This window comes from Anser anser, assembly GCF_964211835.1.
Source record: "Anser anser genome assembly, chromosome: 1".
In the NCBI taxonomy this organism is placed as follows: Eukaryota; Metazoa; Chordata; class Aves; order Anseriformes; family Anatidae; genus Anser; species Anser anser.
Window position 1 is genome coordinate 82925483 of NC_139720.1, and position 25042 is coordinate 82950524.

At 36.3% G+C, this 25042-nt stretch overlaps 1 protein-coding gene and 1 long non-coding RNA gene across 5 annotated transcripts in view; both read right to left on the reverse strand.

Moving 5' to 3' along the window:
• The window catches only part of ROBO1 (roundabout guidance receptor 1), a 697351-nt gene that overhangs the window by 167347 nt on the left and 504962 nt on the right, over positions 1 to 25042 (reverse strand). The window lies entirely within an intron of this gene.
• The window catches only part of LOC310892625, a 48813-nt gene continuing 23771 nt past the window's right edge, over positions 1 to 25042 (reverse strand). The window contains exon 2 of the long non-coding RNA XR_014578259.1: positions 1 to 25042. This exon is cut by the window's right edge and continues 20957 nt beyond it. This is a non-coding gene — a long non-coding RNA (uncharacterized lncRNA).

The following is a 25042-nucleotide window of genomic DNA, read 5'->3' on the forward strand; positions in this document are numbered from 1 at the left end:
AAGTGAAAATATTGCACATGCTGACTTAATACACAACTCCTTCAAAAGTATAAAATTAAAATATATCAGGAGAGCTATATAGGAAATATTAAATGTTGAATTAAAATAAAAATTCATCACTGAGGGCAAGAGTAGTTCTCTCCTCTTACTGCACTTCTTATCCCCAAAAGAACATGTGTCAAATTGAGATGGAAAACTGAAAGGAACTCACGGACAAAAAAATAGCTTATTAAAACTTGACATGGTGCTCTCTAGAAAACAATTTATTTATAGGTCAGTATATTACAACAAAACCTTTTCCACCACTGTTCTTTCAGCTCCCAAGAGAGTAAAGAAAAACTCCCCACTGTATTTGTCTTTGAGAAAAGCATTGTGCACCTTGCCAATATATTTAATTATAAAAAAAACCAAAACAAAACAAAAAAAAACCAACCAACACACCAACAACAACTCATATTACATGGAGCCAGAATCTGCTCATGAAATTCAATGACTAATTTTCAAAAAAAATTATAAACTCAACATAAAGATTGAAGCTACACAGATAGGTTAGAGGTTCATTTTAATCTATAGTTTAACTTAATGTAATTGGAGTATCTTGGATTTAATCTAGAAACGTGTGATTTAGGTAGGTTGCATTTAATGAAAGAACATTTATCTGAAACTTCAGTGAACACAAGGATATGAATGCTTTGAAAAGCAGTGAGGCTTTCCTTTTATCTATATTCTTGCCATGACATACCACCATGTAAATCCTTGATTTGGTGAGAGAGTGCTTTTCAAACAACAATACCCGATTACACTGAGCGTACCCTTCAGTTTAACGACACTTCTCTGAGGAAAACACTTGATTAAAAAAAAAAAAAAAAAGTTTCTCAGTTTGAATCCTGAACTCTGAGACTATTTCAGCTGAAAAGACAGCCCCAAGATGATTCCATGAGTCATGCAGTCTAGCGAGCAGAATCAATGGGAGCACTACGGTTAACGACAACCCAAGAACCATTTTCTCTTGACCTTCTTGTCTGAAAGAAGTTTGTATTTTGTTCTCTTAAGCCTTAGAATAAGAAAGAAGAAAAGAAAGGAACAGACAAAATTCCTCAAGGTTTTTGGACATTTTTAATGCTAACTTTTCTAGCTCTTGAACAGCCATTCACCATGTACACGATTCATCTATAATTCAAGTGACTTATAATTTTGATTCCTTTCTGTGATGAAATCTTCAATCATCACCTGAGGAAAAAACAAGCCTGTATGTTGTTAGTGATCACATTGTCAATTATGTATTTTCAGTTGTTTTGGAAACACAGGTAGAAGTAATCATATTAATGTGATTTAGCATATGTTAACCCAGTGCCTAACATAAACTTCTTCCAGGTTGTTGAGGAAACATTACTGGTAACTTTAACATACTTTTAAAAGGAAGGTCATGGATGTAATTTGGTGGTACGTCTCTCTTTAGATACTGCAAACACATGTCCTCTTGAGCGTTAATTCAGCTGCAAGGCTGGAAATATCAACAGTTTATGGACTAAAGCACAAGAACAACAAGAAAAAAATCCTGTTTATAAGAACACAGCAGCCATTAAACATCTGTTAATATACTACAAAGGGCTCTTAAAGTTCATTAAAAATTATATATACCTTGCTGCTCCATTCTTGAGAAAAGGCATACTACCCTCTGTACAAAAGGACAAGGACGTGCAGGACAGGGATTTTTGTATACAAAAATTCAGTAACAGCTCATCAAGAGCACAAAAAAAAAAGCGCTGCCTCTGTCACACACTCAGACTGAGGTTGCAAATTATTTGACCAATGGAATTTACTTGACAAATGATACAATTCAGAAACTTCTGCAATATACCCCTTCTGCTACTCCAGCTTTTTGTGCTTCTTTCTTGTTTCTCTTGTCACTCTTTCTTTGCAGCAACATTCAGGTCTCAACACTTCACTGCTCTAAGATCTCAACTCTACTGTAATAAGTAATAAGAAAGTCATACAGCACTGAACTTCAGATCTGAAAACAAAGTGAGCATATGGGCAAGCAGCCACTTGTGCTATACAGCCACCAAGGCTAACAATATAAAACCAATTATATAAATAACATTACATCGTGCAAGCTGTATTGATGGACCACACCACCTGCATGGCCAATGGACTAAATATTTACAGTGCTTATCCATAGGATTTCTTGGAGCAAACAGAAGCGTAAGCCCGAGAAGACAGAGTTTTTGAATAAGAAGCTTTGCAAGATCTAACTTCAGGGAAGATAACCAGGCTCTCTTCTGTCCTAGCAGTCACTATTGCCTATCAGGGTAAACAAGCAAACAAGAAGCCTTGCTCTGACACATGCCTACCAACATGCACATCTTTATTTTTAAGCAATTACTCAACTCTATAGTTCACCTTTTATCTGAATACTGACATTTGCTTTAACCAGAAATCAAAATAACAGCTAAAAAGAAGAAAATAACATCCTATGGTCTACAGAAATGTCAAAAGACTTAAGCATCATCTGGGTGAAAGGATTACATTACAGAATAACTACACAAGTCAAACATACAAACATATTCTCTTTTCAATTTTTCCTCTTCTTAATCAAATCCAATTTCTAGGCATCTAAAAAGCATGCAACTTCAGCATGTGAGAAATCCCACTGATGTTAATGTGCCTAAAGTCAGCACCACACTTGAGTTGTCTGATACACAGTTAATAAAGGCCACAAACTGAAGTATTTCAAAAAAAGTGTTTACTTTTCTCTCATTTTGAGACTGTAAATGGCTGAAAAAAAGACTAATTTGCAATTTTATTGCTAAAATATAGAGTTCAAGATCCTGATGCTCCTACTGCTGATACTTGGGTTCCGGGATCTAGCCACTATCCATAAATAACTTGCAGGATCAGGCCACCTGTTGGGTTACCATGTCCCAATTTTTTGTCTTTCTCCTAAAGCTGAATTACCTCTTTTGAATGCTGTTTTTAATAATTTGGGCTATCTTATGCCCATTTTTTTTCCACAATAACGTTATATTGCAGTGACCTGATTTACCTGGGAGCTTATTCCAATTAGTAAAGCATGATTTTGTTCTTGCTTACTTTTCTAACTTACAGGCTCTTGTAACTCTGCAAACATCATCATTAAAGAATGTGGTTTGTTCTTTTGTTGGGGGAAAAAAAAGTTACTTTATAATTTTGTCTTTTTTTGGGTTTGGGTTTTTGTCCGTTTAGTTATCACTTTCAGAATCTTATCTCTTTTTTCTTTCTTAAATGCATTGTTCTATCTGTAAAACTTAATACCATACTATTTTTCTCTCCTGTGGCTGTAAAAAAATACAGTGGGAAATCTTTAATTTTATAGCTTCATAATTAGGGTAAATGAAGTTGAATAAAGAACTGCTTGTATAAAACTAAAGAATGGCAAAGAAAGATTTCTAATTATTATGGTCTCAAAGATTCTAAAAAAAAAAGTGTGTATATGTGCATTATAAAATGTTCCTGTACAAATTAGTATTTACAAATTGTTCTGAATCTTTTTCTCTAAGTACACAATAGTTCACTTGTTAACACTGACATATTTATCTGGCCTTTCCAGTTGTAGGAAAAAATTATGTCAATTTTCCCTCAGACTGCCTTCCTATTCTGTCACACACATTATTTCATGAAACATGAATCCAAATGTTCTGTTTCTTTTCAGTTTCCTTTCACCACAAATTCCAGAGTCCCCCACTCCATGGCTTTTAGTAACAATCCAGCCTTTCTAGTCTAATGGCAAAAACTCAATACTTCTGTCTTTAATCAGGCTACTTTGGACTTCAGTGTCTTTAATACTGAAGATTCAACCCTTTGTTAGAACTATTTCTTTTCCAGGTCATGTTATACCTATGATTTCACATTAAGTACCTATTCTCACAAGAAACAGCAAGGCTTGACAAGACTGAACTGAAAAACACAGAACACACACACATAAGGAAAAAGAAAAAAAAAAAAGTAATGGATACTAAGGAAGAACATTTTTATAAGCTGTAATAATCAAATACTTGGGAACTTCTAAAAGACTCTGGTGCCTTTGTACTATGTACAGTACAAAGTACTAAAGTACTAGTACATACTTTGTACTATAGTACTTAGCATTATTAGTACTTTGTACTAATGTACATGAGCCATTAGAATTACAGTTAGTGCAAAGGTAATCCATAGTACTTGCAAAGAGGGGACATAGGTGATTTTTAAACAACTGATGTGAATAACTGTCTTTTTCCTTTCCAAATTAAACAACCACTGTTTAGTTGGTTCAAACCATCTATGACCACAAGTCCACTTCAGACTTCTGACAATTGAAGAGATGAAGATTCACAGCAGCAGGGTTCAAATTAGTATGATGAAAGTGACACGATCCTAATACTTTCCATCCTGGAGACCTCAAAAACACAAGATGTGGCAGACTGTATGAATAAGGGGATAGAATTGACTGATGCATTGAGGAGAAAGCTGTCATTACTAAGTGGATCTTCTTTCTTCAGTAGCTGTAGTTTTTGAAAGGTTTGTCCTGTGGACAACACAATGCAAGCTAAAACATCAATGTGGCAAAATGATTCACAGATACATGAATCCTTATAAAAGTAAAGTATGGAATATTATTAGAAGAAACACTCTTCACATTCTGCACAAAAGCAAATCCGTAGTCTTTGATATAGCTTGATATAGACTAAATGGGAAGTCTTATACATTGTCTGCTTAACTTATCTAAGAATGTCCTAAATTCTGCTGAACAACCATCGTTGATTAGCTGTGTTTCTTTGTCCAAAAGGAATGCAATACTCAAAAGGAGTTCCATATACCACCAATAACTAACTACACATGTAAACTGAACTTAGTAGTAAGCAGTGTCTCAGAGACCTAAGAAAAATAAAATCCACAAGACAATCACAGACCTCCTCCCTTTGTACCCAGGCCTCTGGATCTGTGGTCCAGCTGGTGTTAAGGAGAATAATCTTCTGAAAAGCCTTGATCATCGTTCTTTTGTTATTGAGCAACAGTACATATAATAACCCTACTGTGCCACATAAGCTGAGAGATCATGAGAAACCGGGGTTAAGCATTCTGAATTCTGTGCTCACATAACAGACTTTGGCCCTCCTTCCTACTGAGATCTGAATAAATAAAAACATGTGTGGACACCTGAAGCCCACTTGTGTGGACTTCACATTTACATCTACGGAGACCTGCTGCCAGCTGCAGGTTCTGTTCAATCAATAACATAAATTATAGGTTTATTAGATTTACCTCCCACAGCAGGTGGGAAATATATTACGAAGGAACATATATTCTGTAGACAGCCTATGCTACAAATTGAAAATAGCATAAGAAATGGATCTTGGGATAACAAAAAAAAAAAAAAAAGATTGTCTCTTCCATCAAATTGTGTAGTACATTTCAGGACTCTGTTCCAAAAGAACCAGATGTTTGGTTTTAAAATATATACATTAAGCTCAAAATTGGTTACTGAAATGAACAGCAGTTCTGATTCAGATGTGTTTATAAACATAGAGGTTATGCTGAAAGATATACAGGCATTTAAAATGTTACGTGTATTTGTGTATGACTATCTGTATGTAAACTGGTCCCAAGTATTATGCTTTGATTAATCCCTAAAAGGCAAACTTTTCCAAAACAAGGACAATTTACAGTAACAGCAACGGCAGAAATGATATGGAAAGGAAGGTTTACCTAGGGGTAATACAGCTATTTCCTTACATATGGGGGCTTAGCTCACACATCCTCTCTTCTGCAATACCACTTCTCTTAAGGATGGAGATAGCGGACACAGATTTGCTTCAACAGTGTCAATACCAATGGAAGATGTAAGTCAGTGACAGATTGGGAAAATAATGAAAAATATGGCTCTTCAGCTTTGAAAAGAAAAGTACCTCACAAAGGCACTAGCAAATAAAACCACTGCTCGTCTCTTAAATGGGTTGGACTGCACACTGATCAGAAACTACTTAAACTCTTTTGGGTTTTATCCAACAAAGTGACCTGGAAATCTGTTCAAATCAAAGGATTCTTTCAAGGGATAGAAGTAAGGAAATGCTAAAAAGAGGTTTTTAAATTGCAGCAGATTAGATAACAAAAATATTCAGACACGTTCATCCTATCCCAAGCAGAAGTTAAGCAAAATACAACACAGCTGAAAACATTTTAAGATAACTCATCATGGAGAACTGCGTACCAAGATTCCTAATGGCATACACAACTTACACCTCTTAATCACTGGATTAATATACACTGGATTTTCAGTGGCTGAAATTTCCTCCCTGATGATGGTAATCAGTTGCTTTAGCATCGAGTTTTGAAATCAGGTATTTGCTCCTAACACATAAGCAATGATATTTACTTGCCTGTTGTATACTTGCAGTTTTAGGACAGCAACAATTTTTGGTTTCACTTTCCTCTCTGAGCTGGCAGTAACAAGAGGTTAATGTTATAAGATAGTTGTTAGAACACTGCATGTTAATTTAATAACAGAATGGAGCCCCCAAATAAAAACTGAACAATTTCTGAGTGTTGAACTTCATATCAAGAAAGACTGGCATTGAAGAAAAGTTTTCTAAAACATTTTCACTCACATTTCACAGGTTTAAAAAGAAAAACAATATAAATGTGATACTGCGTAGATGCTGCCTCAGATTGAAAAGTACTCCTGAGGTCAGCTCCACATAAGAAAGATGACTCTAACAAGGCAAAGAATTAGGGCAATTAAAGTGAGATACCACAGCTAGACTATTGTCCCAAGGTCTGATCATAAGAAGGAAGAAAAAAGAAACTTTTGAAAAGCTAACATCTTTAACCTTGAAGACAGTTATTAACAGGTACAGAACTTGTACAAAACTCAAAAGGAGGTTGTAGTGCAATATATCATGATTCTCCGTTTTCTGTTAAAGGAGAAGGTAAATTTTGGAAAGACCAAACACCTTCTGTTCGGATGTTCTTGTGTTTCCAACTCCCTAGTAGAAATTAAAGCTCCAGTAATAGCTCCAATAAAGCTCTTAATAATGGTATGCAACTGAATTCACCTCAAGGTGAACAAAAGGAAGAGAAATACCGTTACAGGGGAGTTACTCAGTCCTTAGAGAAAAGGTTTCCCAGAAGACTGATGCCTGAGCACAGAATTACAGCTAAATGAAATTTTCACAATTTATATCTAGGGGATGCATAACTCATGATGTGCAATGAAGCAACTGTATTGTTATGATCTTGCCCGTTATGTACTTGAGGGATTCAAAATAATACTAGGACAATTATTTTGAATGCTTTCTACAGAGTACTGAAGCACAGATGAGAAGACAAGTCCATAGTCATACAAGTTGTCAACAAGTACAGAAATCAGGACAACCAAGAATCATACGAGCCTTCTAACTCTTCTTCTGCTTTGGGGACCATGGAAGAGGACTTCAGCGCTTCATAGTGAATCAATCCTGGACAGTAATCACTGTGCTGCTTTAATTAATTTTACTGTAAAGTGGTACTTCCTACTGTCCTAATCTGGAAATAAAGTAGATGTAAAACTGATGATTATAAAAATGATCTGCTAGTCTGCTAAGGACAGAATTAACCAATGTATTTAAATTAAGATTGAACAGATTGGGGGGGGGGGGGATTCCATGTTCTGTTAATACTACAAAAGTGACAACGATTACATCCAGAGTTTTTAGCATATTCAGCTGTTACCAGATTCAAGGCAGATTGGTTTAACAGATCCCATTCTGTCTCTTCTTCTTACCTGGCATCAAATGTACATATAATACAGTACATATAATACAGTGTCACTTTTGTGGCACTGTAATCTGTGTATCATTAGGTGACTTTAAAATGTACATGGTCTAGCCTACCAGGTATGCACAGTCAATGATTTTCTATCTGGCTTGATGAAAAAAGCTAAAATGTCACCCTGTAAACATATGCAAAGCTTAACTGAAATCAATGCAGCTGCCTCTATTTGCTTGGGCTAAGAATATAGCCCAAAATATGTAATACAATAAGCATCTAAGTACTTCATTTTCGAGTGTGCAAAATCATATTTCCTAGATATGCTGACCATTAATTTCTTTCTAAAATACAAGACTTTCTCTACATAAAATATCTCATTTTATTTCCTCTCTTTTACTTAGATTTTGCAAGCAAACAAAAACTTTCTCTCAGTATCTTTTACTCACGTTTCTGGTACTAGAAACCCCAGAGCTATTCTATAAAAAATAGTGCATGTCAAAAAGGTCATCTCATGTGTTTTGACTTGGCTTTAAACCGGTAAGATTATTTTGCAGGAAACAGACAAAACTGGAACATATTTTCTGTTTACACTGATAAAGTAAGTCAGCTGGAATATATTAAATAATTTGCTGGAGCTAAATTAAATTTTCTGTTAACTACATCACCTGACATAGAAGCAACAGAACTTCTCAATTATAATTTTTTTTGAAGACCTGTTTCTTTCAGCTTTTATGTCCAAAATATTGACATATGAAACAACTTCAGCTTTGCTCGATGCTGTACAGCTCAAGATCACACTCATATTCTTCTGTGGCTGAGAGTAAAATTGCACTCAATTTAAAATTATCCTTAATAAGCAGCATGTGCTAGTATACTTGTCAAAACTACTCTGTTTACACCAACAGTGGAAATGACTTTTTTTTTTAATAACTGACTCATATTTACAGATGCTGAGTTTTAATTATGATATACAATTGTAATTAGGAAAAAATGTGGAAGACAATATATTTAATAGAAGACTCAATTTTCTGAAGAATGAGACTCAAGAAAAAAGATGGAACCACTGAGACACAATGTAGTGATTTTTCTCTTTCTAGACATTTGCTAGTGCACAGAGATTTATTTTTATTTTTATTTTTTTTTACATTTTCTAGCATAATCTCTAATCTTCTATCTACCCTTTTATCTAAAAACAATGCATATTATGAGAGGAGTAAAAAAAATAAATTAAAAAAGGGAGTGGGGGGCCAAGCAAGCCAAGGAAATACTACTACACAATAAAACCTCAAATACTCAAACCTTGGAAACTATAAACAAGTAAATTCATTGTTCTAACAACAAACAGTTAGGATCTACAAATATCAGTAATGTCAGCCATTAGAACTAGCAAACAATCCTGTTGGATTTTTGTGATGGTTTTAGTAGTCTGTGTTGTGTTGATAGTCTCGATTTTATTTCCAATCTAACAGCAGAACGTATTTCTATTAAATACCTACATTATATGTTTTCTCTTATATGACTTTTTAGCTCACAAAGAATGAGCAGAACTGCTTGAAAGTCCCCAGGGATCTCTTCTGAGACCACTGCTATTTCCAGCTTTTTTGTGGGTTTTGTTTTTTGAAGAGGGGAGGAGGGGGTTTGAAATAATGATCTAAACATAAAGTCCCTTGCAAGCATGCAGATGACAGAAAGATTAGTAAGTATGTAAATAATCCGAACAGCTTGGCTACTGCTACAGAATCAGCTACTACATTAAACAACTGGAAATCAACAAAATATATATTGAACTGACAAACCCAAATTAACAACTTTGGAGATTAAAATACAGTTTACGGTAATAAAAGAATAAAATAAGAAGTTTGGAAGGTCATCATACAGCTCAGCTACAACGATTCAGGTAGCCAGCCCCCAGAGGAGCTACTATCAGAACAGGCAGAAGTAGAGCTGCAGCACTGTGGCACCTCGCCAGAGCCAGACTAACCTTGGCACAGCACTGCACTGAGAGACAATGCGGTCACAAGCAAGTGAAACTAATCCGACAGCATGCTACCACTGAAAAAGGGCTGCAAATTCCTCTGCTTCTGGCCAGAACGCAGCTGTAGGGCTCTCCATGCGGACTTGGACCAGCTCGCTGATTCAAATTGAGACTTTTTTTTTTTTTTTCCCCATGCTGGATTTAGTCCGATGAGCAAACTTGTACCCAAGCTACAGCATGGTGAATCAAGTGCCAATATAGGGGAAGGAATGGGAACATGTGGCTGTGGCCCAGGTAACAACAGCCCATTCCCCTCAGCAGAAGCACAGGCTTTAACCAACTTCTAAGCCAGTAAATAGCAACGCTGCTTCCAGAACAACCTCAAAACAAACAAACAAACAAACATACAAACAAACAAAAAAACGTGCTGCATAGTGATACTTGCAGATATTGCCTTAATGTGTTTCTAGTGTAATACTGTGGCAAAAAAAGAAAGAAAAGGGAAAAAAGGCCATACAATAATCACTGTTTATATACAACGAGAAGCATCATGCGCAAGTGGAGAACTGGCTACATCAGTGGTAGAATGCAACCTATCAGTTTGGGATCCCAAAGTTCAAGACAGATGTAGGACCATAAGGAAGAAGATCCCTAGTTGAAACAAGCTAAGATGTCACCTGCTTGCTGAGGGTGCACTCGATCCCATCGTCCATGACACCAACGAAGATGTTAAACAGGGCAGGTCCCAATACTGACCCCCCTGAGGAACACCACTCGTCACTGATCTCCTCTTGGGCACTGAGCCATTGACCTCAATTCCTTGAGTGCAACCACCTAGTCAATTCCTCACCCACCAAGCAGTCCATCCATCACATCCATGTCTCTCCAAGAGAGACAAGAATATTGTGTGTGACGGCATCAAGTGCTTTGTACAAGTCCAGATATGCCACATCTATTGGTCTTTCTTTATCCACCAACAGTGCAACCCAGCCACAGATGGCCACCAGATGTGTCCGGCACCGTCTCATGGCACAGTGAAGCCATAGTGGCTGTCATCAACCACCTCCTTATTTTCTATGTGCCTTAGCATAGTTTCCAGAAGGAATCTGTACTGTACTTGGAGGAATCCTGTTATGTACTTGATTCACAGGAGGAGTAGCTCACTACATAAAAGTGATACTATGAATTCTAGTCTGACTGCTTTCAGTTTTCACCTTTTGTTATTCTTTTTTTTTTTCATTTCTGGGAGAGGAAAAGCAAGAATAAAAGGTAAATTCCTCATTACTTCCCAATTTTACACATTGGTCACAGCCCACTGAAGAATTATTTTTCTTAGATACCAGCACACGTGTATTGCTTGCCCACAAAGAATCACGTTGATCACCCCAAGTGTAATCAAATGGGATGCACGCTGTAGGTATTACTGACAGGAAAGTAGGGAGGAAACAAATCATACACATTTTCAGCATACATTATGACACACCTGCTGAGATCATCTTAGCAAATTCATCATTTTGCACAGACCTCAGAAATTGGTAACGTTCTAGTCTCCACTGTCTTCAGCTGTTCTAAAAAATAATGCTGTTTATACAAAGTTGCCGGTCTTAGCATGCAGATAACTGGGTGAAATTTAACAGATGTGACATGCATGGTCCCAATGAGACTCAATGGTTTATTGATCCTTCTAGGTCCTAAACATTATGAAAGCCAGACAGGTCCAAATTACGATGAACCCCCAGATGAAAGCAATTGTGGCTAATGATAATTAGGGGGGTAAAGAGTGGAATAAAAAAATCAGTGCAATATAAAATAATTTTCACTTGAACTCATTTAATTTGATGGAGCGTGCATCTGACTGCATCACGTAAGAGTTTGAGAAGTTCTTTACTGCACATATGCTTACATGAGTGTATACAGATGTGTGTACCATTAGGTGGAATGCATAACCCATTGATTGCCCCATGCTTTCTCTAATGACACTCATCAAGGCAAAAGATCTGAATCACTGCCAGAGGCACAGGGGACAGCAAAAGACTTCTTGCATTTTTCTGAATATATGCCAAAAAGAAAAAAAGAAAAAAAGAAAAAAAAGAAAAAAGAAAATTTACATTGACATTTTGCTTGCACTAGTTTTGATGACTTTCAGGCCATGGACTGCTCTTACTGCATTTGTACAGTATCAAGCACAACAATGTCCTGGTCCTAATGGGAATCCCTAAGGTCTAGTGTAATATACGTAATAAGTAATAATGCAGTCTCCTGCTGTTTCCTGTGTTTCTAGCTGCTAGGCTGACCTTCTTCTCTTGATACTGCATGTCAGCTGGCTCCATTTGCTTCTGGAATTAGCATTAAAATGGCAATTCTTAGAGATCATGCTACAGCCAGAGTAATGATAATGGAGAAATAGAGATTTTGAAACAATTTTGAGCGTTTTTTAATTTCATACTTTAAAATATAACCCTCTTTCCTATGACAATAGGAAGCAAAGCTGGAAAAAACTGCTGCTTTCTTTAAAAATAAAATAAAATATTATTTTAAGAAATTTGTGCTGGGAGATGTATTTCTCCCTTGCATGCTGCCAAGTCATACTGTGGGCGTATTTGTCAGAGCAATGCCATTAATGAGATTTCATTGTGAGTTTACCTTAATTGAAATAATAAATGTTTTTCCTTTCTAAAATACCTGCTATGGACTTGAGAAGTCTTGCAATCCTTGACCAAATTTTAAAAAGTAAGACAAACTAGATTAGTTTAAAAATTGGATCAATAATCATAAGATACGTGGAATGAACATACTATTCAATAAATAATAATTTTTAGATACTACAGTGATTTGTTAAGGAAATTTTGCGTGGGCATTGTATCTTCCATGATTCCTGTCATGCTATACATCAGGGTTGTTATATATTGAATCAAATTCTCTCAGTTGAACTAGACTGTGTTTTCTATATTTTTATTGCCTGCCCTTTACCTGAAACTCAGTAGGAAGATATTGTCACAATAGATTTGCAAGACCATATGACAGTTCAGGAAGAAATAAGGTTAAGAAATGGCATACATCACAGCCTTTAAACATGAGGGTTTCTTTGGTATGTCTTATTGTATTTTAAGATGAATCTATTTGTTTAAAACTCTGAAAATGAATTTACACTGTATGCTTGCAGCATTTCTGGTAAACACATCTATATCAGAATCCATAAATTGGGATTCTTTTTCATTTATTTATAATGCATGGAGAACATAAGGAAATATACTGATGTTGCAACACAAACTATTAAGAGTAAAAAAAATACTGTTATGTATTGGGCTTCTTTTTTTTTTTTAACGTCAACCTGATTACATCTACAGCTTGTCAAATCTAAAACAGTACTGCTTCGTTAGGTATCCGAAACGATGAACATTTCGGGGGGGGGGGGGGGGGGGGGGGGAGCATACTTTACATTGGCAAACAAACACAAAATTAAATTGCTGAAAGTTGTAATTGGACAAATTAAATCCAGAAAAAAAATAGAAAACACTCAACAGTCAAAGAATGTGGTAGATTCTCCCTCATTTTAAATCTTTTAATCAAGACTAGATGTCTTAAAGATATGTTCTAGCTCAACCATAATTTGAAGGTTGGATGTCAAAATTACAGAGTGAAATTCTAAGGACTGGGTTATGCAGGAGGTCCATTCCTGGTCTTAAAACCTCTACATTTATACTGAGATGAAAGACACTTCAAAAGTAAGTAGCACATAATTTGATTTCTGTGAATTTTGAAGTCAATGCATTTTCTTGGGGGTCAGAAATAAGGAAAGAAAGGAGTCACCTAGACTGCATTCTTTCTTCTAAATGAGGAAAGGAATTTACCTCTCTCATATGACAGCACTATTCTAATCATAGTAACAGAAAATCCATGCTCTAGAAAATATGCCAGTGCATTAAAAAAAACACTCTTATTTAAAAAAAAATACTGTAAATAATTGTATTTTACTTGACTGATTTATCATCGTGTCATTCAGATACCATCTCTGCTTACTGTTCTACGTCAGAGTAATTACACAACCACTAAAGATCAAGGTTTTTTTATCACTTTAAATACCTACTAGCAGGTGTGCTTTTTCCTTCTTGTTCATACAAAATAGAATTAAACCAGATCTCTGATAAATGCATGTAAACAGTTTCTGTGACATGACAAAGATTTAATAAGCTCTTTATATGCAGTGCTGGGTGTGTTACACAGAGAACCTCACATGCAACTCAAAAGATCCTCAACAAACGATGAGAATTTAAGAAGAGCAATAAAAAAGTTACTGAAACACTTTGAGTAATGGTTTATGCAGAAGTATGCCAACACACTGAATTTTCACTCCACTGAGACAAACTAGAAATATCATGAAGACTGTCTTGTGGGTACCAGGGTAAAAAAAGGCAGCCTTCCTGGCCTGTACAAGTCTAATGGCATCATCTACACTGAGAGCTAACTGAGCTTTGAACTACAAACTGAAGCTCAGAGCTTGCGCTGACTGAAATACAGGCTGTGGATCCTGGGTCCCCAGGTGCACCAAGGCCAGCTACCGCAGGCTTGGCTACCTGAGGCATTAAGAGGTGCCCCCAAAAACATGGGATTACAGAAGCCTTCCTTCTTGCTCCACTCTCGTTATTCGTGGACTGGCACCCGGCTGGCAGCTGCAGGAGGCTCACCCCCATCCAGCTGGCAGGAGGACGCCGAGCCAGGAGAAGCAAAAACAGCCTTGCAGGGAAAGGTGAGGTGCTTCTGATGAGACTTTGCCCATGTAAACACAAGCGCTCCGGAGACAAGCACCTCGAGATAATCTCTTCTCCCAGGATGTGCCACCCCAAAAAGCCTGCTACACTGGATATCTCCAGTGGGCCGAGCCCCAAATGCTGGTGCCAAACCCAGTGAGTGCCAGCAGCCCATTGGCCTACAGGCTGAGTATGCAGGACAGCCATCTTGTTCTTGCCGACACGGTTACTTTCTGGCAGCTCAGAAGTGCTATGTTGGAATATGGGCATTTTCCAAATAGACTGATTTACGTAAAAGCAAGAGAGTGAAATAAACCACAGAGAATAAAAAAGAAGCGTAGGGGGTGGAAGGAGCGAAACTACCAAGTACTGTGTGCAATTAGCTTGTGGAAAGCTGCTCCAGTGAGGTGAAAGACTCACCACTGCTTAAGGAATTTAAATGTGAACTTAATTACTCTCCTTTGGGAAGAAAACGTTCATTGTGATGGGATGACCTACCAAGTTTCTTTCTTCTGTGAGCACTTGGAGGGAAAAGCACTTAATTTTAACCAACTTACATGCCAGTGCTATGACATTATCATCTCTGATTGTTCTTACAGTACCAGCACTATTTCCCTATTTCTACTCAACTTTTAACTAAGATGTCAAAGCTGTAATTTTCATCAATGAATAAAAATGGAAAGCATTTTTTTTTAACTGGCAGCATTATTCGTTAACTTCAGAGACTCCCTTATCTACCACTGAATGACCATCCCTGAGCTGTCTAACTGAGCCCGCCTCAGGGAGTTGCTCTGCTATCAGCTGAAGTAGCAGAACTCTTTGAAGTCCCTCTCTTGTAATGTCAAGTTAAAAAGAAAACACTGCCTCCAAGGAATTCTAATTACAGTATTTCATTTCCAGGAACATAGCTTTATACTGACCCAACAGCTCAAGGTACACACGTTATTTTTTCCTGACATTAAGATAAATTAATAAAGCCAAATATATTTTGAAATTATGTTTCCCATCCCAGAAGGTTTTAAATATGTAGGGGAAAAAAAAAAAAAAACCAGGGTCAGAAACCTTCTCCAATAAAACAAATTAAACTATAATGAGGATTAAAAAACAGGTCATTCATCTGCTTTGCAGTTCTATTTACAGTACATCTATGTAGACATTTTACCAAATTGTCTATATGAACAGCTTAATGGGAATGCAAAAGAATAGAATAAAATCAGTAACAAGAATGTCAACAGTTTGGGTTACAGTTTTTGCAGTAGTCAGATACAAAACATCTAGATAGGTTGTATTAAGTTTCATTTCTTTATGAAGGGCCACTTTACCCTTTATTTTTTAAACACAGATAATAGAAATATGTCTCTCTTACTTTTTTAAAAACAATGTAGTTTATTAAAAACAATGTAGTTTAATTCAGTCATTTCAAAAACATTTTTAGCATTTTGCCTTTCTGAAGAAATCATAGAAAACCACTCACTAAATCAACAGAAAGGTAGTCACAACAATGACTTTGTGTGGACAGGTTCTAGTGAACAGAAATAAAGAGTTCCCTGAGACAACATTACACCCGTTTGGAAAGTTTTGTCCACAGACTTTAAAGAAAGTGAATCAGTGTCAGATGCTACACAATCAATTTTATAAATATGGCTGAAGAAACAGATAACTCATCAGAGCCTCCAAAACCATAATCTACATTGTTTACATTACAAGACTGCATTATCATTTTTCTACGGGGAGCACTTAGTGTTAAATTTTAAAGCAATACTTTTTTACATAAAATTCCTACCAGTAAATTATATAACCTGAGAATTACAGAGGAAATATGTCTAACAGATTAATTACACACACTTAAGAATTCCAAGTTGCCTGTATTTAACTGACTGGGAAATGCGCATTTCAATGCATTTTTAATGCTGTATTAATCTTCAGTATTTCATCTTACCAAGACAGTTAAATTAAACATTTTGCAAGAGAGTAGTGATATATCTTAGCTCTGTGCTACAGTCTCTGCTATGAAGACTTAAACATTCATTGGGAATTCAGGTGAAATAGAAAGGATTGATTAATTTAAAGACAAAGAATATGCTGGTTTTACTACTTTTTAAATTCCATTAAAGAAAGAAAGAGAAGGCAGTGGGATGAACTCACTCATCGCTTGCTACCTTATTTAAATGACACATCCCACTGAGCAAACCCAACTCGCTGGAAATTCTGCCTCACTTTCTCCAGGCTTTTAGTCTTAGAGCACCCACCTGGGCATAACAAGAAGTCATTTCACTACATTTCTGTATGTTTAGGAACAAAACTCCTCTTTATTGACCCACTGTGTAAAATGGACTTGGATATTGGCAGGGGTCCTTTTCTAACAATGTCAGATGGAGAAGACTTATAGGACAGCACTGCAGAATCTGTCACACAGAGAGCAACACTAGAAGTAGATGATGGAGGAAATAAAGAGATAATGAGAAAAAATTTTTGAATCTGTATTTCTAAAGGTATTTTTCTACATACATATTTATGCACCCAACTGTAAATGGCCCACTAATCACAAATTCTCCACAAATTCTGATTTCAGCTGCTGATGTTTCTAGTTATTATATTCTTCAGAAATTCTCACATGTATTTATGAAGCTACCAATCAACAACAACAACAAAAAGTAATATTTCATTAAAGAATACCAGAAGGAAGGCCAGCATAAATAGGAAATTTCCACCAGCTTTACAAAAATGATAGTCCCCCTCTCTTCCCCCAAATCCCTGCCTATAATGCTGTCCCTTAACTAAAGAATTCATTAAATATATCCACATTTAATCTATCTTCCTTGTCATACATTTAAAACCCCTGGTTCTCTCCTGAAAGTCCTTAAATATTTTAATCAGTGACTTTGGCAGGATTTCAGAGAGCTCTGGAGGTTGAGCTTTGCCATCACACTTCAGAAAAGATGTTAACTAACTGCAGAGCTAAAAGGAGACTGGGAGAGGATAACCAGGATGTCTAGATGTGTCCTCAGAGGAAAAAGGAGCAACAGTTATCTAAAGAGCGGATAAGACAAAGGGAGACATGATAGCAGTCCTTGTCTATGTAAAAATATTAGTTTTCTGTAATTTAGTAATATTATCAGACACATTTCAGTTTCTTAAACAATGCTAAAAAATTTTACTTGGACACAGTCAGCTGTTGCAAGATTGGGAGTGGGAGACTTGATATGAACGGTTGAGGAAAGATTCTTTTTCTGCTCCTGCATCTCCTCTGACTCATGCAAATTATAAAGAGCAAGATTATCATAGAGCTGAAATTATATAGCTTTAGACCTTCAAGTATCCAAACCTTTGCTTCTGATTGGTTTTATTTTAATTCTTCAAGTTCAAACTTTGTCAGGAAGACAACAGGATGATCCCTTGAGGTTTGTTCTTTCTGTGGATATAGACTATAAGAATGACCTAACAAATCTGATTCCAAAAATGCTGCCATGCAATCAATTAAGCTTTAGTATTGCATAATGCAGAAACTGTGGCTTCTATGCTATTTTCTTTGAAGTGGCCTTATCTCTACTTTGAATAATAAACTGAAAAAAAATCTAAAATTATGTATTTTGTTTTAAACAAGTAACCCATTGATAAAGGCAGTCTCAGTTTCATTGAACTGCACCCTAGATCTCTTTGCAGCAACACCAAAACAAACTTGGTTTTGCCTTAAACGATAGTATCTGTAGACAGGAGACTTTTTTTTTTTTTCACTCAGTTATTTTAATTTATTCTGGATGAATGTGGAGATATGTCAGCAAGTGAACAGATGTCTAAAGCTAATTTCAAAATGTTTCACAATAGTTTTCAAAATCGCTATATCAAAATGTTTAAAATGTTTTATGTAGAGAGACATATAATACACTTGGCTGCAAGGATGAGAATTCCAAAGACCTTCTCCATATTTCTAGTTAGTATCACAGGTGAATAAATCTTTCAGTTTCAGATGTGTGTAATTACAAAGCCCCGAAACATCAACAGTAGGATGGAAAAAAGCAGACTAGACAAGTATGTCTACATGAACAATATTTATGTGAATTGTAGAGTCAAAATTACCTGAAAAAGCAAGCTCTTGATAGATGTAACTCCCTACTCAGATTTTGAGGGCTGTTGCAAGTGTAGCCATTCTGCATCCAAACATCTATGTTTTATTTTCATTGTGTACATACATTCTTCTGTATTGTAACCAAATCAAATATGAATATTGGGTACAAAATTATTTCCCTAAGAGGGAAACAGTATTTGCCATTTTGCCTAATGCACAACTCAACAACGCTCCAATGGTAAAGGCACTACAAAAACACAAGCCAGAACGGTTCAATAATGGAGTCTTAATACATTGCCATTGCTGCAGGGGATATTTCTACCCTACAGGATGCTGTCTGTAAGAACAAGTTCCTACACAGTTCCTACCTATTATACCTGCAGGACATAGTGAGATTTGAAAGATTCAGCGTTATGTGACTAATGCTTTTAAATAGAAGTAGCATTTTTAGATGGATTTCATACAGAAGCAAAGTTTATATGGACATGCTGCTTATCTGCCTGCTTACCTCTCTCACTCTAACAGCCTTGTGGAATGCAGTCACTTTCAAACAAGTCTAATATCAGGCTACAGTCTCTGAGATCATTACTCTCCTGTGAGTTCTGTGGAAGTGAGCAGTTAGAGCCAAAATAGTCTAAATCAGTTGTTTCTAGCAAGAAAAATGCCATCAAAGTTTTAAGGCAGTAATTGGCTCACAAATCTGTGTAAACAGATTAGCCACAACACCCCCACCCCCATGGTTTACCTGAGCATCACAGATAATATAGGAATTATGCAGGGTTACACACATACCTATCGATACATTGAGAAAGAACTGGGAAACAACCATCAGCTTGCTTTTCCCTTTGACTGCCTGTAGATTTGTGGTTTTAGCAGAAGAACTCCAGACACCACGACAAGAGCTCCAGTGAACAACCCTTGTGTTTTAAAAGCTTTCCATGAGGCTGCACTACAGCTGCCACAGAGAGGCAGAAAACATCCCTGACCCACCTCCCTCTATCTCTTGTGATAAGAAGTCCAGCTCCATGCACAGTGATTTGAGTCCATTGCAAATTGAAGGTATCATTATGTAAATATAAGATACTCCTGACATTTTAAAAACATCATCAAACCAATACAGCATTAAAAACATTTTGATTTTATTGATCTAACCATTTTGTTTTATTCATGTGCAGTAAATGATAGGAGGTTTCAATAAGCAAATGAAATGAGAAAAGGACCGGACCACAAGGAAAATTAGTGTCCCTTTCAACACAATTGCACATACAACAGTCCATATCTACCTAGCCCAGTTTTCCATTTCTCCTAACTAAAAGCAATAAATCAGGACAATTTGTTGTTGTTGTTTTTTATTATTATTATTCTGAAAAAGAATGTTTTGACTTATCAATTTGATGTCTTCAGCATCAATTAACTATTGGACCTCAGAAGGGCATCTTCTGCTACAGCGTTTAATTTCAGACCCATTCCAAAGCCTATTAGCAAAATCCTTCAGACTGAAACCTCACTTACATTCACAACATATAGCAACAGGACTAAAAAATAAAATAAAATAAAATAAAAAAGTAAATAATCACAGAATAGAGATGGTTACATTTTGTCATGAAAAGACTAAATAATAATGGAATATCAGATTTCAATAAAATCATTAATTGCATTTTCTGCATGTTAGGCTCTGTCCTTCCCCCAAAATATGTATGAGGTACTCAGAAACTAGCCCTGACCAAATGGTCCTGCCATGTCCTCAGCTTAACACACTGTGGAGTTTGGCTCTGAAAGCAAGAGAAAATTATTCCAATCAAGTTTAGTAAGATTACAGAGGCAGTTTAATAGAACTGCTGGGCTATATCACTACTTTTACACCTCTTGAAAACTATCAGTTTAAAATACCTGTGTAGGAACATTTTTTTTTTTAATTCATTAAAAATTCATTAAAAAAAGCTACATGCAAAAAATATATATATATATATATATATCAGGCCCTCACACTGTATCTTATTGAGCTTTTACACCTATTTTTAAAATGTGCAGAATCTCTACTTTGGCAGAACCAAACCATAGGATGGTTTGAGTTGGAGGGAACCTTAAAGATCATCCAGTTCCGACCCCCCATGCAGGGACACCTTCCAGCTAGACCAGGTTGCTCAAAACTCCCTCTAACTTGGAAACATATATTATTTAAAAACACTGTGAACTTGAATTAAAGCAGGAAAATTCCTTTAACGCTTAGTCCTATAGAACTGAAAAAAAAATAACAACAACAAAAAACTTTCAAAAAACTTCCACTTTTACCATTATGGTAGACTTTTGCTAAAGAAATCAAGAGAAAAACAGAATACAAGATGTAGCCAAAAAAAAGTGAATGTGCTCAAGATTTTCTTCACTTAAGTAAACACAGCACTCATTTTGCAAGTCCCTTAATGAGTAAGTGTTCAAGGAGATGAAGGTGGTTTCAGTCATTTTTACTATTTAGACATTTAGTCTGGTTATAGTCAAGCAGAGTCTTGTTGCTAAAATCTCAGTTACCACTTTGAGAATTTAAGTTTTGATAGAAGTTTCATTTATGCCATGTGTCTCTTGAAGGCTCTCTTCAGCGAGATTTTTTTGTTTTTCTCTATGGAGCAAGTAACTTGAGTCCAGTTAATAACAGAACAATGACCATAATACCTGTGATAAACCTGCTGTTTTTGGCTTTTTAACTGCTCCAGTCAATGCTAAATATATCAATATCCCAGACATTACGGATAAATTCTAAACTCCTAATATGTACTTCACATGACCCTAAACAAAATATTTGAGTACAAGTGGAGAAACGCGCAATAACCGCAGTGCTCAACTACTTATCACTTCAGCACATTTCTACAAGAGTACAATGAATTTAGGTATTTTGTTTTCTTAGTCCTTAGATGAAAACAGGATAATTCCAAAAAGCAAAATGACTTTCACACAATTTCACACAAAAACAAATACATCACCTATCCTTTACATTTTGCTATAAAATACATTGTATAATAATAGTTTTCCATGCATATTTAGACTTTGTAGACCACTAAAGATAGACAAAGATAAATGCATAAAGCTCACTGAGCTCCGTCTAACAGTTAAATGTATATAAAACCATATACACATGCACACACAAAGAAATGTGTACATATACAGACATACACAGAAAGCATGGCAGTTTTATGTGGTTTTGTGACACAACTTACTGCCAAAACAAAGTAACCTAACATTTTACTTGTTTTGTTAGAGAAAAATTGTGCTGTTTTTTCCCTCTGTCTTCAAAAAGAACTGTACAAGTATACAGGACAAAAACCAAACACCTATTCATTGTGTATTTGGCTCCACGGATACTATCTGTTTGTAAACCTGCGTGTTCAGATTGCCTGTGACTGTACACAAGACAACAAGAGTAAAAAAAAAAAAAAAATCTACTCATCATCATGCACACAATATTATTAGAACTGTACCACAGAGAAAATACAACTAGACAGGGCAATGGGAAACTCATACTGGTGCTTTAGAAATACCTGATGTATTTATTTTATCAGCTCTTTGACATCTATTGTTTCTATAGTCAGAGTATTTGCTACCAAATTAGGATAGGGTTTTTAAAAACAGTCAATGTTGGTTCAGTCTGCTACCACTGAAGTTAATGGGGGCCAGATTCACATATGGTGTAAATCGGCTTAATCCTATCAAATCCAGCTTTGAGTGTTTTATCAGTAACTTCACTGAGTACAGATTAGGTGACTGACGAGCATTTTGAAAATCCCACTCCTTAATTCTTCTGCACACAGTAAATTTAAAGCCCAGTAATTAAAAAGGAAAAAAAAATTCTAGGCAAAAATGAGGCTACCAGCTCTGGAGGATTCTACTTTTCCTGTCAATGACCATCCATCTGAGGCCTCTAATATAAGTTTTCAAAGACAAATCTGTGCATATTATTATTAAAAGGAATTCTGTCTCTCACTCAAAGGGCAGTAGTAATACGCTTACTAATTCCCAACCAGCTACCCACTTGTGAACTAAATACTCTCAAAGCTATTTGATAACATCAGAGACTAGCAGCATGTACAAGAGTTATGTTTTTAATATTATCTTCATCTGAGTCAAATTAAGACTATAATTGCATTCATCTCAAGATGCAACTGTACAACTGAAAGCACTGGGTCAGTTAATTTGTCAGTCTTAAGAAGTTGAAAATTCCTTTGTAAATGATGCATTAAAGTAAGGGACTTTTGCCATAAAAGGAAGAGGGATAATATCCTTTGCAAGGGTACAAACTTTTAGGGGCATAAATTTCCCAGTGTAGAAGAACAATTGAACATTGCACGTGTATTGTTAATTTTCACTTATAGAGTGCAATATTGAGTCCAGCTTCAGCTTTGCCAAAGCACTCCCATTTGTTAGAAATGGTTTTGTACCACAGACAAAGAACCAGACAGACCGAACTGATGAACCGCTGAAACATCAAAGATAACACAACCAGAGGATTCTGTGGGATAGTTTTTATTTTGCACTGTTTGGAAGACCAATCTCTTCCATAAAGTTCCTTCCCTCCCGATTTGCAAACCCTGATTCTGTAGGTAATAATCATTTTCAGAAAAGGTACCAGGCTAGAGCCCAACTAAATTTGTAGGCAGTATATATCTTGTACCATCTCATTTAGTGCTCAATGCCTGTCTGTGAAGATACTCTGATATTAGAGAGTCAGAGAGGAAAACAAAGAAGGAAGCAAAAATACATTTAATCAGCTGTGTATCAGGGAATATGGTGTACCTTCCAGGCTGTCTATGGAGTTGACCAGACAGAACAGGCATTTTCTTAATGATAAGGGTTATGAGAAGGCTGAAGGCAACACAAGCGACTCTTCTCCCTAGGGCCCAGCAAGGAATTGCGAGGGACTCCCAGTGCTGTCTCTCTCGGGAACAGCATAATATCAAAACCGTGAGCATTCCAAACCAATATGTTTTCTTGCAGTTAGAAGAACACTGTTCCTGTTCTGAACACCTATCTTACAGTGGCATTTTTTCCATGCCAAATGTCTCCAAATGAAGTGAAAAAGGTATGCATGTGACTGAGATTTCCACATTATAAAAACAGAGAACATGATATTTGTTTCTGAAAATTGTTTCTGAAGTTCTTACACACATTGAGTTGAACATCATCAAAAACAGTCAGTGGCATATCATCATGTCTCCAGCACAGAAAAACAAATGACTTCTTAACTGAGAAAAAGAATATGAAATAATTTCATTCTTATTATTCCCTGAGACTGGAACCTGTCTCACAACCTGTTTCACAACTGGAATCAGATATTTAGAAAGACTCTGTCCTCTTTATTCCCTTGTGAGTTTAGTTACACACTTGAAGGGTGCACATGTAGAGCGTTTTTACAGCTTTCTGACAGTGATAGTTTAAATGGTATTTTCTATGATAATTTTCACTTTCAAGGCCCCTTAACCTCTTACCTCTCCACCTTATTGTCTTCTGTTTAATCAACATTTCCTTTATTCCATTTTCCCCAGAGAGTGCTAATTCTGTAATATCTAAATAGCATCCCTATAACAGTAATGCTTCTGACAAAAGTCTGGTAGAACTGCTTTGCGACTTTGAAAGTTGTACTGTTGCAACACTTACACGCAACTCAGAAATTGCTAGACTGCTGATGGGCTGTCATCGTCACTTACCATCTACTTCTTTCATCACTAGCTTATGTTCCCTTTGGCTGTTTTTTGTTTTTTGTTTTTGTTTTTTTTTCTTCTCTACTCATCTATCATATCACATCATAGACCTTCACTGTGCATGGTATCATATACAGCATGCAATGTGTACAGTTTCACCTCCTGTTTTCCTTCTCTATTTAGAATCTGAAACAACTGAAAAACAGCAACTATTTATTGCAGTGTTAAAGAGTGAAGGACAACCCCCTGCTTTGCCCCACAAAGCAAGAACCATCTTTAACATCCAAATTCAATATTTATCATCTAACCTTTCAGTAAGTTAACTTCTGAAAGTTATGACACAAAAAGGCTATACAAAACTGGAGCAGCAAGAGGTGGACATTTTTTTGTAAGTGCACCTTTGCACTTAATTCCAGAGAGCACCAGATTCCTTGAAATAGTGCTGTCAGATCTGAGGTGGTGCAGTAAGACAGAGTAACAATCATTCAGTTTCTTTCTTCTTCCAGGGAAACAAGAGGAGGGACAAATCTAGTTGCAAAGGCATCAAATTTCCTCCTTGATGCACCCCTTGATAAATACATGTGTTCTACCAAAGCTGCTTACAAAACGTGGGATTTCAAGAGAAGGTTATTGAAGGTTGCTCTCCACAGGAAAATGCAAGTAAAATAAACTCCCCTATAGTGTTCATAGGGATTTATGTACAAAATCAAGGACAGAAATTAAAAAAAAAAATCCCTCTCAGGCGTTAAATCTTTAATCCTTGATTATTTGTCCAGCAAGGTGACAGATGGCAAATCTACTG